Consider the following 16,748-nt stretch of genomic DNA (forward strand, 5'->3'; position numbering starts at 1 on the left):
TGGAAGATTGTCATTTGCATTAAGTTTTTTAATAAAACTTTTTGATAATTCTTTTTAAAATTGTCTCTTATGAGAAGCCCCATTTTTATAATTTGGGTGAATTGACAAGAATAAAATCAAAGCATTGTATGCTGCAATATCCAAAATATTACAAAACATTGTAAATGGCCATCAGTTACACTTTCGGTGACTTAAACAGCACCTGATAACCTGGTCTAACATGTCAACTCGATCTTTATACTTGTTGTACCATAGAATGACACGTGGTTTTTCATTATGGTCCAAAACAATATCATTAATGTGATGGAAGGTTGATAATAATATTACTGCTTTGTTTTTCTTAGGTACATAAGAAACTATAGTAGAGTCATTTGAAAACCAAAAATGCTAGTGTAAACTGATCAATGTAAGGCTGGCAATAACTTTTTTGGTATTTCTTTATTTTTTTTAAAGGTGCCATTGAATGTAATTTTACGTCCTAGCAATCCACGTACAAGTGAATGTTTGTAAAAAAATTATCAGCTATTATGTGTCTACCCCTTCCTTTTAAATAATCAGTTAGTTCAAGAACTACTCGTGAACCTTGTCCAATATCACGTACTCCATTTACTCTACCAATATACGGTTGCAAGTTTATGCAACCGTATATTGGTAAAAGCTTTCAGCATCACATAATATCAATATCTTCATTCCATACTTTCCTGGCTTAGAACGCATAAACATCTTAAATAGACAACATCCCCTAAATGTAACTAGTTGCACATCGACAATAAGATATGCACTTGAATTGTAGTTGCTCTAACATTTAGTAATAAAAATTTCCATTATATTTCTTAAAGGTGCAAATTTGTTTTCAAACCGTCGTGGATTCTTATTTTTCTCTCATCAAATCGAATGCATTGTCGCAAGGTAACAAATCGATCTCTTTGCATTGAAGCCAAAAATATTGGTATGCCATGATCTAAAGGTTTTTAGAATGGAACACTCCAGCTAGGAGAAGAACTCCAATTAACTCATAAAGCTCATTTACTATCGTGACAACCCATCCTTCTAGTCTTTTTTACATGCTTCAGCATTAGTGCAGTTGACAATAATTCTAATCATTTCTGGTGTTATAAAGAGTTTAAAGGCAGTATCCACACTTTGGCCGCAAACCTGAGCTGCAAACTTTGTTGGGCCAGTTGGTTGTCAAATAATATCGTGTGCATGTGGCTGAGCAGCATCTACACGTAGAAGTTCACTCCAAATTTTGTCACCATTCTTTAAAATAATGTTTTGATCTAAAATGTCCTGAACAATTCATCACTTTCATCAGAGATGATAGCATCTGATTCATCGTCAGCTGTAATAATATCTTCTTCATCGTCTGTAAGGTTTTCGTCAGCTGATCATCAATTGAAGAGAATTTATTAAACCAAAAATAATATTATTAACCTCTACTGCAGGATTTCTCGTTGGGCGACTCATGATATTAATTATATTTATTCTAAAAAATAGTTTCAGTGTTTATCAAACAAAAAATGTGAAAAATATATAAAAATTTTAGACATTATTATTTTGCATCAATAATATAAATATTTTTGACATAAAAACAAAATCTATGCAACATAAGCACACTATTGTTGTTACAGTGATTGTATATATATAATGCATGTATGGTATAATTTACTCATTAAAAAGATAATAAGTAATACTTATTAAAAAATTACTAAAACACAAGCAAGTGTTAAATTAAACATAATTCATATATTTATTAATTTGTTAACTAAAAAATTAGAAAATTTGCATAGGGTATAAAATACCCTAACCATCTTTAAAATAACTAAATTTTCAACTATCAATATCATTGTCAATTTATTAAAACTAACAACTTCCTTAAATGGTAATAGAAGATTTTCTGAAATGGCAGTTCAAATAGACAAAATTTGTTAACGTGGCAATTAAAAATAAACTTTTCTGGGGTGGTAAAATACCCCGCCGTCCTTTTAAGGGCTTAGATGATATGTTTTAAGACGCTTAAGATGAGATGCGGCTTTTTATCAAGAAAAACGCGTTTTTTAAAGTTATTCTCCAAGGAGCTTTATTGGCATTTTAAGAGCGAAAGTTTTTTCAAAAAATTCGAACAGTCTAGCAAACTGTTTTAGAAATAGGAAAGATTTATTGTTTTTTTAAATGGTTTTTATGTATTACTTTTTACTTTAGTATAATCGTTAAAGATACAATTTAATTTAATTTTCTTTTTATGATTTTTTTCTGTTATTCTGAATTTTTTTGAGTTCCTTTAAAAAAGTTCATCTTAGGAAACTGGTTTCCTAAGATGAAATGATTGGGTATGTTGAAAATAACGCCACTTTTGGTATAAGGATTTTTTTTAACGAACTATTCATTTATGAATAGGTGAATGTTAAAAGGGCGGAAGTCCAACAATGTAAATTTTCCGAAATCAATGAAAAACTGCATTTTCCCCCATAGTAAATCTTTGTTAATGGTTTATTAATTTTTTTTCTGAAAAAGATAATCTTTTTTACCTTCAAAAAAAAATTATTAAATCATTAACAAAAATTTATTACAGGGTGAAATGTAGTTTCTTTTAGTTTCCCAAAAGATTAAATTGTTGGACTTCCGCCTTTTAACATTCACCGACTCTTACATTCTTTAAGGAAGAAGCCAAACTGTGATAACCTGCAAAAATTAATAGTCCAACTAGAGTATCAGTAAACTCAGCAACTCTCATTGACTACATTATTACAACTGATGTCTTCAATAACAATATACAAAAAGTTATATTAAAAGCAGATATATCTGATTATTTCCCAATATTTCTATTATTTAACTCAAATACTAAAATTTAAAGCAAAACTAATAATAAAATAAGTAAACGCATATATGAACAATATTTATAATATAATATGAACAATATTGAACAGTTTAAACTGCTTCATTGGAAACCTATAAATTTTAATGACGACGCAATTAAAATTTATGAAAATTTTTTTAAAACATTTTATTCTGTCTATGATGCCAATTTTTCTATTTGCGAAAAAACACTAAATCAAAAAAGCTTAAATGCTCCTTGGATAACTAAGGTATAAGTATAAGTAAGGGTTTTAAAAAATCATCTAAGGTCAAACAAAAGCTATATATAAATACTTAAGAACAAAAACACCTTTAATTGAAAAATTTTACAAAGATTACAAATATCTATTTGAAAAAACTCTTAAAAACTTCAAAAAGAATTTCTACTCAAAATTAATTGAAAATGTTAAGAACGACTTTAAACGCACTTGAAAAATAATAATTGATAGAAAACAAAAAACTTGCTCAGGCTCCCTACCGCGGGTGATTAGAGTGGATAACAAAAATGTATTTAAACCAGATTAATAGCTCATGAGTTTAACAAATTCTTCATTGACATCGGTTCCAAACTGGCAAATAAAATTCCTAATACCCAAGTTATGTTCAATAACTTTTTAACACCGATGGATGATTGCACTTGCTCCAATAAATTATCTTCTGAGCTATCATTTGAGGAGTTTCAAGTGTAGTTGCAATATATTAAAAAAACACAAAGTCTCTGGAGTTGATGAAATAAATGGAAACATAGTCTAAGAATGCTTTGAACAATTAAAAGATATTCTCTTTAAAATTTTCAAAGCATCAATACAACAAGAAGTTTTTCTTGATTAGTTAAAAATTGCTAAGATAATCCCATTATACAAAGAAGGAGACAGAGATAATACCTGTAACTACCGACCTATCTCTATTATATAAACATTTTTAAAAATCTTAGAAAAAATTATTTACAATAGATTATATACTTATTTTAAGGAAAATAATTTTTTTATAAAAATTAGTTTAGTTCAAAAAAAAATAGACTAAGCATGCAATCATCCGTCCGTAAAATCTTTAACTCTTTCAAAAATTTACAATTCACTTTAGGTATTTTTTAGATTTATCAAAAGCATTTGATACAGTGAATCATGGCATTTTGATTCATAAACTTAAATATTATAGAGTGAATGGCGTAATTTAAAATATTTAAAATGGTTCCAAAGTTATTTAACAAACCGAAAACAGTTTGTTTCTTTAAACAATCCTTATCAAAAATATGTTTTAGATATTTCATGAGGTGTTCCACAAGGATCAATTTTGGGGCCACTTATTTTAATCTACATTAATGATTTGCATAAAGCGTCTTATTTTTTAAGTATTATGTTTACGGATGATATTAATTTATTTTTATCTGATAACAATATTAATAAACTCTTTACTACTATAAATGACGAATTCAAAAATATTTCTAACTGGTTTAAATGCAATAAACTTACCCATAATATTAAAAAAACGAAAATGTATTTTTTTTCATTCGATAACTAAAAAGCGTTATTTACCCCCAGCTCTACCTAATATCTTTATTGACCAAATTGAAATAAAAAGAGATTGCGTCATAAAACTTTTAGATGTTTTCCTTGATGAGAACATCACACGGAAGCAGCATATTGATTATGTTGGTACTAAAGTTTCTAAAAATATTGAAATTTTTTATAAGGCCATAATCTGTATAAATAAAAAAGTTTTATCCCAACTTTATTATGAGTTCATTCATAGCTATATGAATTAAGTAAAATATTGCTTGGGCAAGCACTGAAAAAAGTAAGTTATAATCTCTCGATTGCCGTCAGAAACATGCAACACGTGTAATTAATTTTTCTGATCGTTTTTCTCACTCCAAACAACTTTTTTCTGAAATGAGAATACTTGAAATTTACGAACTCAATATTTTTAATATTTTATGCTTTGTATATATAAGTAAAAATAATCTTTCTCCTGCCGTTTTTTTAATGATCTAATTACCTCGAAACCTACCTATAAATACTCTCTAAGAAATACCAACCTTCTATATGAGCCTTTTTGTCGAACAAATTTTTTACCAATTTTGCATTGATTATCGCGCACCCCATTTTCGAAATAAAATTGTTTTGCCTAATTTCAATTTTGATCTACCTACTTCTTTGCATCTTTTTAAAATTAGGCTGAAAAATCTTTTACTCTCCAATATTATCAAAATTTACAATAATTTTTATATTATGGAAATACGTATTAAACTTTATTAGCTACACTACAAAGTGATATGTGTATGTAAATTTTATTTTATTATGTTGTATTTATAGCTACTTTATAACCTAATATTTTGTTTATACTAGTATAAGGTTCTGACAATAAGATCTTACTGATCTTCTTTCAGATAACTAGTTTTTTAAATGTTAGTAGCACTTGCTTACTTTATAAATTGTATTAACTTTTATCTGCTCTCATTATATTGAAAAAACGAACTAACAAATGTAAACTGAAATGTTTAAAAAAAAATAAAATAAAATAAAATATAATAATAAATATAAATATTACAATATTTCGGCTGCAAAAAACAATTCAACGGCGACATGCTCAACTTATGTAACGTTCCGTGAGATGTAATCAATAACAAGTTCTTTAATACAATCCACTCAGTGTACGATTAAAATACTCCATCCCAGAAAAAATTCTGGAAACAAAAACATAAAATTTTCCTTGGATTACCAAGGGAATTATAAAATCTTTAAAAATTAAAAAAAAATTATATATAAAATACATTAATTAAAATCCAATTCAAATCTACAGATGTATAAAAGCTACAAACTTCTATTTGAAAAAATTCGTAAATAATTGAAAAAATTATTACCCTAATTTAATTACTAAATATAAAAATGGTTCAAAACATTTATGGAAAATATTAAAAGAAATAATAGGGAAACAGAAAACATGTCCAACCAAAAATAAACAACGTATGTCTATGTGAACCGAATGAAATAGCAAATGAGTTCAATAAGTACTTTACTGATATCGGAAGCAAATTACGAATGGGATTCCTTCTACTGATACATTCTTTCATCATCTTTTAAAATCTACCAATAATTCACTTTTCACTATGGTTTATTGTTTTTATCTACTAAAAAGTTTGGAAGAGCGTTCAAATCTCTAAAAAGGTAACAAAGCATTCGGGACGGACGGACTAAACAGAAACATAATTATAGACTGCTGTGAAAACTTGAAAGATAATCTTCTTAAAGTTTTCCAAGCATCTATACAGCAAGGGGTTTTCTCTATAAATCTTCAAAGTTTTACTGATTCACAAAGACGGCGATAAATCTAATGTTAATAATTATCCCCCTATTAAAAAAATGTCTTTTGCCAAAAGATTTGCATTAACATTTTATTGATAAAGTAGAAATCAAAGAAGATTTCATTTAAAGTTCCTTAGTATATATCTTGATGAACGTCTGTCATGGAAACCCCCATATTGATTACATACCAACAAAAGTTGCAAAAAGTATTGGAATCCTATATAAGGCTAAAAATTATTTAAATAAAAATAATTTAAAACAACTATACTACTCATTTACTCATAGCAACATAAACTATGCAAATATTGACTGGGAAATTACAGGCAAAAATAAAATAAGACGTCTTTATCGCAATCAGAAACATGCAATTCGGTAAGTATATTTTTCAAATCGTTTTTCAAACACAAAACCTTTATTTAAAGATATTAATGTTTTAAACGTCTGTGAACTTTATATTATAATACCTTATAACAACTTATGTTTTACGTTTTATTGTATGAATAACGTATTATTAAATATTTTAACGATCTATGTATACATACACTATGTAAACATACTAGTGTACGTACACTTAAAGCAATTGCTTTAAATGTTTTTAATAAATATAGTTTGCGATGTAATAGCTATTTCAATAAACCCTTTTGTCGATCAAAGTTTAATCAATTTTGTATAGCTTATCGAGCACCTTACCTTTGGAATAAAGTTGTTCAGCCCAATTTTGTATAACTTATCGAGCATCTTATCTTTTGGAAAAAATTTTTCAGTCTAATTTTGGTTTTGGTCAATTTTTTTTTTCAACGGATAGTATGTTAAAATATTTTTGACCATTTTTTTTTTAATTATATTTATCTTTCAGACTAGGTACAAAAACGGATTGTAAGCATAGTTGGACCTGCTCTTGCAGCCAATTTTTAAACCATTTTCGCATCGTCGTAATGTTGCTTCTCTTTTTATTTTTTACAAATACTATAATGGGCACTCTAAAAAGCCAGCGTCTCTTAAGTCATCTACTAAAATTCATTCTCATCTTACTCGTCATTCAAATAAGTCTCATCCTTTTTCTGTGAATGTTATTAAGTGCTCAAAAAACTCTTATTCCTCTAGTTTTTTTGCTCCCAGCATCACTTTTTTGGAATTCGCTTCCTTCTTTTTGCTTTCCTGATTCATATAATTTGCATAATTTTAAGTCATCTGTCAATCGTTATCTTACTCTATAACCTTCATCTTTTCTCTTCCAGTAACTTCCAACTCTTATGTTGCTTGGAGCTTTAATGGAAGCGATGATGTTAAAAAAAAAAAGTAGTTATTTTGATTTAAATTAATTGTATTATATTTAACTGCATTACAATCTTTATATGGTTCTGGCGACAAGATTATTATGATCTTTTTCCAGATTCCAAGTTTTTATTACACGATATGTAACCAATGTAAACTGAAAGATGAAATAAAAAAAGAAGTTAAGCAAAAAAGTATGATAAAATATCAAGATAAAAGTAAGATGGCTCCAAGAGAAATTAAAGAGATATTCTCAACTTTGTATTCAATTAACAATTTCTTTGAATTTTACTTAAATAATGTTGCAGAAATATATTCTCATCCAATAGATATTATCATCCCAGGGTTTTCACAATTTAGAAAAGTTGATATTTTTAATCTGAGAATAGTAATTTTCAGCGAAATTATAGAAAGTTTAGATACGGATCAGTTTTCTTTGCTCTCAGAAGAGTAATCTCTTGACGCTAATGGTAGAAAAAATCTAAGAAAGCATTATAAATTTGCAACATGTCTAGGTGACATATATTTAATGCTGGGCCATACCTTGGGGTGGGGGGAAAAAGCGTCTAACTCCCTTGGAAAATTTTATTTAAAATTAGTCGGGAAGTTTTGACCCTGAAGTTGGACCTTTAGTTCTTTCTTGGGGCGGCCCTAATTTAATGTTGATAACATTAACAGAAAAACAGCTTTATAAAATTTTATACATAAATTGTAAGCTAATTGCAGACAAAACAGTCAACAATTATACCAATTACCAGATGTAAAACTGCTATCGACCATAAAAGAGGCCATAAAATCCTTTACGGAAAAGCCTAGGATAAAGCCTATTTTTGAAAATAAAGTTGTATTCAACCGAAATTCTATTGCAGGTGAACATCGCGGGAATCTTTGCAGTATCTTAATATCCGAAGAGGCTATGTCTAACCATATCAACAACAAAAAAACAAAAAACAACCCCAATGTTCAGACAATAACATTATCGTTAAATCTTTCAGAATGCATCGTGATGCATCTTCGCTGAACAACTTTTACTTCAAATCTGACACCAAATTTTACACAGTGTTATAAAATGGGTTCTAACCTTGACTTTCTGACCCGAGAAAATCCTTTTGTGGAATGATAGCCCACACTATGGGGATCACTTGGATATAAGTATTAAAATCAGATTACAACGTCCTGGCAAGTTATTGACAGGGCCATACCCGAACGACAAAGACGTGGGGGGGGGGGGGTGAAAATGAAAAAAACAAATTGTACCAACAAGATTTTTTTTTTTTTTTAGATGATCAAATACAGGAGAATGAACAACATTCATGTAATCACGAGCTCTTTTGATGTTTGATCTTGCTGCATTGAAAAGTAGACATTCTGATCAAGAGATTGGAAAGTTTTAATTTTCCTTGATTTTAAAAGGTCCTTTGCACTTGACTCACACCAGGTGCAGGGGTGTGCGCTTGGAGTCTGCTTGGAGACCACAAATTATATTTGCCAGTTTTAGGTCACAGGACAAAACAAAATCTTTGTCTCTCATATTGATCAATTCGAAAATTTGAGACACATTTGAGTAGTTTCTTGCAGGTCCTCAGAGACAGCAATAATAAGTTGCCGCTTAACTCCAGTGTCCTTGAAAAACTTGTTTGTGCAATTGAGTTTTGCTGGGGGAGTGTTAGGTTCACGATTTAATTCAATAACTCCAAGGCTTACTTTCAGGAATCCTCTCCCACCGTCAATTCCAACTTTCACAATATGATTGTTTGATGTGCTTCTCATAGAAATGAGTTCATTTTTAAGCTCTCTGAAGTCCTTGCAATGAATGACAGTCCTTCCACATCCAGCATAATCTTTAATCAATGAACTCGTGAAATGATAAGAAAGCTGCTTACTAACTGCATCAAATTTTACAGCATAGTTTTTCTCAACAATATGTTGTGAAGTTGACTGATTAATTGTAGCAGCTAGTCTCTTGATGCCATTGTTTGAAAGCCCTGTGTTTGCCTGAACTTGAACAAGTTCTTTTATACTAATTGATGGGTTCGGAGGAAATAGTTTTCTAGCTGATGAGGAACCTAAAATAAATGCAGATATTGTTTAATTTCGAAATTTCTAAAATATCTTTTCATGAAAGTTAAACTTTTACCTGGCATTATTGGAAGCATTCTTCCACCTTGTGGTTGACTCAATCGAACAGTGCCATGTGGAGAAGAATCCTTACTTGAAACAACAAGAGCAGCAACTCGTTCAGATGCAACAGAATTCCCCCTTGGTTGCAACAGCAACAAGGTTATTTCGCAAAGTGCCCTTTGTGCAATGATGAGGTAATCCTCTTCCAATAATTGAAAAACAGTCAGAGCATCGTTTTTTGGACAGTTGAACATGGAGTATTTTGTGCTGAGCTCTGCAAAAGCTGAGTTTTCTGTTGACCATTATTTCTCAGTTTTCCAACAGAACAAATCAAACAGTCACATTGTGTGTCTCTAGTTTGAGGTCGAATTTTTATAGTCTCAAAATTGTAAAGTGATGGGAGAGTGATGTGTTCTCCAGAATTCTTTCTTCTTAAACAAGAACGACACTTTTCACAAATTCCAAGTGGAATTTTTTTGTCATTACTAAAATCGATCCTCTCATTGAGTATTGTTTGGCATTTTTCTTTTAGGAAAGGTGTCAGTTCCTTCTGACATTTACTGAAGCAAAGAAAACAGACAGTTTTCCTGCAGTCTTGGTGGTTTTTTGCTGTATTCGGCATTTTTTTGTAAAATTAGATGTGCGCAGTTTTGCTCTCGTGAATAAAGTAAATAAATCATGCCTTTTCCCGAAATTTTTATTTTCCCGAAATTTTCCCGAAATTCAAAAACTGTCTTATTTTCACAGTTAAAAATAATTTTTATGAAAAGTTAAACAGAAAAACAGAAGAATAAAAAAATATTATATTTGTTTGGTAATAAAGAAAACTTATCTTCTTGATATCTTTTAATTTTTCAACTTTTTTTTATGTTTTCATAAAACATAATGCTCTTTATGCTACAGTATGTTTGTTTACTTGAATTTAAAATTATATCTTACTGTAAAAATGCAAAACAAGCTGTCATTTCGAATGTGTGTGTAATCAATAAATTCAGAAAATTTAAACATCAATAACTTGCCAGGACATTGTAATCTGATTTTAATACTTATATCCAGTGATCCCCATAGTGTGGGCTATCATTCCACAAAAGGGTTTTCTCGGGTCAGAAAGTCAAGGTTAGAACCCATTTTATAACACTGTGTTTAATTTAAAACGGAAACAAGCAAAGTAGTTAAAACCTTCCAAAAAATTTTTTGTGTGCATATAACTGCTAAAGTTTTAAATCAAACTCTGTTTATATTTCCGAACTAGATTTATGAAATGCAAATCAAAATATTCAAGGCAATCTAACTTGTATATATATTTACTTAACGATTATTTTTTAAGAAAAAATAACCCAAGACAGACAAAATTAAGTTACTTTCATTGTTTAAGTAAGCAATATTTTAAATTCGGCGTACGGCTATGTTTTTAGCGCGTTTTTATTAAGTTGTTTTCGTATTTTACTAAATATTATAATTGAAATTTTAGTTTAGATGAGAAAGTTTTTATATATTATTTAGCCATGGATACGACTAATATTCAAGTTGGTATAAGAATAAGACCCTTAATACGCAGGTATAATGAATTTTTTAAGTTAATTTTTCCTAGTTAAAATTTTCCCAGTTTTCTGACTATGAACTTTTTATTACCAAATTATCAAATTTTTAATAATAATCAAATTTTTCCAATGTTCAACTATTACTTCAAGTTGACAGGTTATATATCACTCTAATATTTCATTCATTTTTTAAAAAATTAGGTTCAATTTTACAAAAAAAAAACTAAAAAAACAAACATAAAAACAACATTAAATTGTTTACGATAAGAAATGAGTTTTACTCGCAATTATACTTTAAAAATTACTAAAAGCTATATATACAAATTGGTATAACAGATGAGCTAATCTATTTTACCTATGTGACATGAAATTTTCAAATTAATAATATACTAGGTTCTTATATATCATTAGAAAGGGCTTCAATACAGAATTTTAAAGGTAAGCAAACCTACCAAAGTTATGGCGTTATAAGTACCTATTTTTCAATAAATAGATTTTTTGAAGAAATAGTAGTCAAAATTGAATTTTTCTAAAGTAAAATCATTAGTACTTTGTCAATACCTATCTAAAAAACTATATCTTGGTATCAAAAGTTAAGCGTATATGAGGGCTATATTATTACATTAGTCACTTGTCAACGGGCATATCCAGGGTGTTAGAAAAGGCACCACAACCTTTATAAACCTCAATAAATGCAAGTTTTATCCATAAAAGAGTGTATTTAAATGAAGTTAATAGTTGTTATATATAAAAAGTTGTTATCATTTTATTTTACACCTTAAGGAAATATTAGAGTTGTATCTAAAAGTTAGGGTAGATATGGTGGTGATGGTTTAATACACCTTAGTATAAAAAAAAAAATTATTCTAATGAATATTTTTTTAGGTAAAACTACTACAGGGTTCATGGTACTCAGGGAAAACCTAGAAAACCAGAGAAAAGTTTTTAAAATTTAAAAAATCAGGGAATACCTGGAAAAGTCAAAGAATTTTTCTTTAAAATCTCTAAAATCAGGGAAAACTCAGGGAATATTTTTTATTTTAATATTTCTGATTGAAATTACTTTACAGTATCCAGTTTTTGAATCTTTTTTAATATTGAAAGTTGCTCACTACAGTGGTTTTATAACATTTATAAGATATAGTAGCTATATGTTTAGATAAATGGATTACTGTAGTAACTATTTGTTTTAGGAACCAGTATTCAGTTGCGAAAGTAATATATCCTTCAACATAAAAAAGGAAAAATATGTACTTTTTACCATAGAATTCAGGGAAAAAATTCTTAAAAATATAGGAAAATCAGGGAATTATAAGGAAAACTCAGGGAAAATGGATTTTCAAAACTGCCATGAACCCTGTACTATAACAATTACAACAAATGAAATTTCTTATAATCTTTTAATAAAAAGATATTCATTACGATTACAAAATATATATTAGTGGTGTATAGTTTGACATAGTGGGTGAGAGACATAAAGTCCTTTTCCTCTGCCTCTGACCCGAAACTTTTTTTTTCAATTGCTATTACTGCACGCTAAAGTTACCAAAAGAAAATTTAGATGCAGCAATGATACCTCATATATATATTTACTTAACAATTATTTTTTAAGAAAATAATCATGCACCTTGTGTAGCTGGAGTGGGAGATGCTCCCCCATCTTTACACAAAAAAATACATATTCCTTAACCTAAAATCAAAGAATGTTTCAATATTATAATTATTTTTATCATTATAGAATGTGAAATATTATTAAAAATCGCTTACAAATTTTACCTATTTATCTGTGTTGTGTCCATTTCTTTAGGTCATGAGATAGTTGCCCCTCTTAATCTAATTATAAAAGATTCTTTAGAAATTAAAATTAGATTATATTTGCGATAAGTTTCCAAAATAATATTATACATACAGCAATATAAAGTAATACAACCCAACATTATAAAGTAACATTATACAACTGGTATTGAAAGTCTACTATAACTAGAATATTTCATATAGCTTAATGGAAAAATAATTAAAAGCTAAAATAAGGTTACTATTTTAAAATAAGGAATTTATAAAAATCTCATTAACAAGAAATAATATTTGATTACATTGAAGATGTATTTAAAAACTAATTTTTTAGTTTTAGCTTTTAGTAAATGATTTAAATTAAAATTCCAATAACAAAACTATATATTAATAATTTTTAATGATAGACACCACGCAAAAGTAAGCCGCAGCCATCAAAAATTTTATGTGAGTTTCATAACTTGCAATGCCTTTTAGCTAGTCACAACACTTAAAGTATCTGTTTTGCAAGTCTCATCACTCGCTTTATACCTTTCTGCAAGTCACATTATTTGCTGTATTTATTTTGCAAGTTTCATCACTTGCCATACCTTTTTCAAGCTGAAAGTCTTGCAATATCTATTTTGGCACTATTAAATATTACAATTGTGAAAATAATACACATTAACATTAAGAGTATATTAATTCTCCTGAAACAACATCAGCAGCAAGCTGGAATTTTTTCATGCAATAATCAACAGCTTCAGAATCTATTTCGTTTTTTTGCCGGTAAGAAATACTATGCAATGCTAATTCTATGAAGAAATACTATGTAATGTAAGAAATACTATGTTAGATGTAAATTCTATCTTGCAAAATTTTTTTTTACTTTTTCTACTCTACTATCATACTCGACAGACTTAGATTGTTGAGTATCATACCATACATGGCATAATTTTCTACCTACAATTCTCTCAGACAAATCATCATCTAAGTCATCAAATTTCTTCATCTATTATAATATTATATATTAGATAGAATTTTGAAAAATCATAAGTTTTAAACCACAAATTTGGAATGTGGAACAAGAAAACTTAAAAAATCACGTGTTAAATATTTTTTAATGACAATTCAACTTATTATTAAAATTTTAGTAATAAGTTGAATAAAAATCTATAAATAATCTTTTTTATTATTTATTTGTTAAGATGAATACTTTTTAAAGTAATAATTCAACTGAAAACTTGATTTGAAATGTATTTTTAAATTTTGAGAATGGCTATAAAACAAATCAAACTACGCAATATTTTATTGTTTTTATTTAATATCAAAACCGCAGAATATATATATTCTTCCGATACATAGACAAATACATTAATGAAAAAACTAAAGCTTTTTTGTATTAACTTCCAGGACTTCACATGAAAAAAATTCAAACAACAAATCGCCCACCTTTTCCCTTTTAAGCACTTTTCGCACTGGTACGCTTTTGGGTGATCCCTGCACCATACCTGCATACATAATTTTTGGATACCCCATGGGAACCAATTTTCAAACCTGAATATCGCTCTCGAAGGCTTGATGTTGAATGTGCATAATAGCTCTTGTTAATAACGTGTTTCAGTTTTATAAGTGAAAAATATTGCGCTGGGCGATTTAATTCATCACATGCATTAATATACTTTCTTGGTGGTGGGTATGTAAATCTAGTTTTTATCTCTTAACAGCTATAAAAATTCAGTTTAATGGTTCTAAGGTAGGCTAATAGTAAGATTTTCTGATTTCTGCAGTAGTAGTAGTAGTAGTAGTAGTAGTAGTAGTAGTAGTAGTAGTAGTAGTAGTAGTAGTAGTAGTATGATTCTATCTGTTGGCCAATCGCACCCCTTCTTTATCTATTAGGCTGGCATAGATATATTTATAATAGATCGTTTCCAGTTCAGGTTTTAGAATGCTGGATCTTCTTGACTCAATTCATGAGTTTTGTTTGTATCTCTGTTTTTATATTTAGGCTACTCATTCTATTATCTCCTAATGAGGGTACAGCTCTAAAACTCAGTTTTATGGTTCTGCTGGCTGGTAATCAGGTTTCCCAAAACTCTAAGGTAGCTCTATAGCTCTCAGAGAGAGCTAAGAGAAAGTAGCTCTATAGCTCTAAGAGAGGCTGTTTCCATCAACAACTGTAAAATATCAGATTACTAACAGTGCCATTTTGCACATGTATACTATCCCTGGTTGTACTATTGGTGTGTATTGTCGAGACCACTTCACTCTATCGCCTTTCTCTTTGTTCTATATCGCTCTCCTTCATCTCAAGACTACACTCTTTTCGATGTTATTTCTGATGAAATCGACCAAACCCTTTCTCTTTATCCATCAGCCAATATCGTTGTTATTGGTGACTTTAATGCTCATCACACTGAATGGCTTGGCTCTAATGTCAGTGGCTCTGCAGGTGTTAAGGCCCACAACTTTAGCCTTTTCTCAATCTCTAGCACAATTAGTTAACATTCCAACTCGCTGTCCAGACAATCTGAATCATTTACCTTCTCTACTTGACTTTTGTCTTGTTTCTGATCTTAGTCAATGCTTAGTTTCTCCACATTCACCCTTAGGTGCTTCTGATCATGGTTTAATCTTTCTCAAACTATTATCTCATTCTTCTTCATTATCAGAATCCCCTTTTCATCATACCTCTTACAACTACCTTAGAGCTGACTAGGTCTCTTTCCGTGATTTTCACGATGGCCCTTGGGTAGAAATCTTTTTGTCTTCCTGCTGACAAATGTGCTTCTTACATAACTTCTTGGATTCAGGCTGGCATGGAATCTTTTTCTCCCTCTTGACGATTTTAAATCAAGTCTTGCTCTTCTCCATGGTTTTCTTCACATTGCGCTGCTGCTATTTCCAATTTGAAACCATTACTTTCATATCTATCAGCAAAACAATTCTCCAGAAAACAGAACCTTAAATATTATAATGTGTTACAAAAAAGTATCATATCTTTTTTCTAACACATTATAATATTTAAGGTATTGTTTGTGGCATGCATTTGTCTGAATTTGTTAGAGAGAAAGTTTTTTACATTCCAAATAGATTTTTGACAGAATAAGTGCAACTATTATTGGTTTAAATGATAATATTTTGCAAAAAGTTTAGGCAATTAGAACACAGAAATACTCTTAAAAAACTGCATCCGTGTTATAGGGACTTTAATTTAAAAAAAAAAAAAAATATCTTGAATCTTATCATAAATTGTAATTAGGTTTCAAAGTTTTGTTAAAATATATTTTGACACTCAAAGATACGACTGCATAAAGTTTAGGACCTCCTCATTTTTGGAAGGTTTTAAATGTTTTGAAAAAAGGTAAAAAAATGAAAAAAGATGCAATTTTTAATTTGTTTTTAACAGTTTCTATTTCATGTTTCACCTGCTGGAAAGATTGGTTGAAAAAGATATAAGTAAAATAACTTAAACTGAAACCTCTAAAAAAGAGTAGTGAATTATAAAGTACTATCTTTGTTGGGTCGCTATCTATAAAAATCTACAACCTTTTGAATTTCTTTTGTCTTTTTGTAATTTGTTTTGCATAGCAACTTTTTAAACTTCTGATTGTTCTAACTTGTTCCAGATTTAAAAAAGAAAGATTAACTTAATCTTTCACCCCTGTTTAGTTTTTTACTTATGATTTGAATCATTACTGCTTTTTGTTTTTTAAAATATCAAGTTGCTAAATCCATTATTTTTGGAAAGGTTATACCCTTTATCAGAAATAGTTACCTTATAAAAAATACTTTTCCTGTAAAAATTTTATTAAGTTGTCGTCTTTACATAGAATTTTTATGTTTAGGTTTTACTCTCTTTTAATTTGTTTTTAGTGGT

Source organism: Hydra vulgaris, chromosome 09, assembly GCF_038396675.1.
Source record: "Hydra vulgaris chromosome 09, alternate assembly HydraT2T_AEP".
Classification (NCBI taxonomy): Eukaryota; Metazoa; Cnidaria; class Hydrozoa; order Anthoathecata; family Hydridae; genus Hydra; species Hydra vulgaris.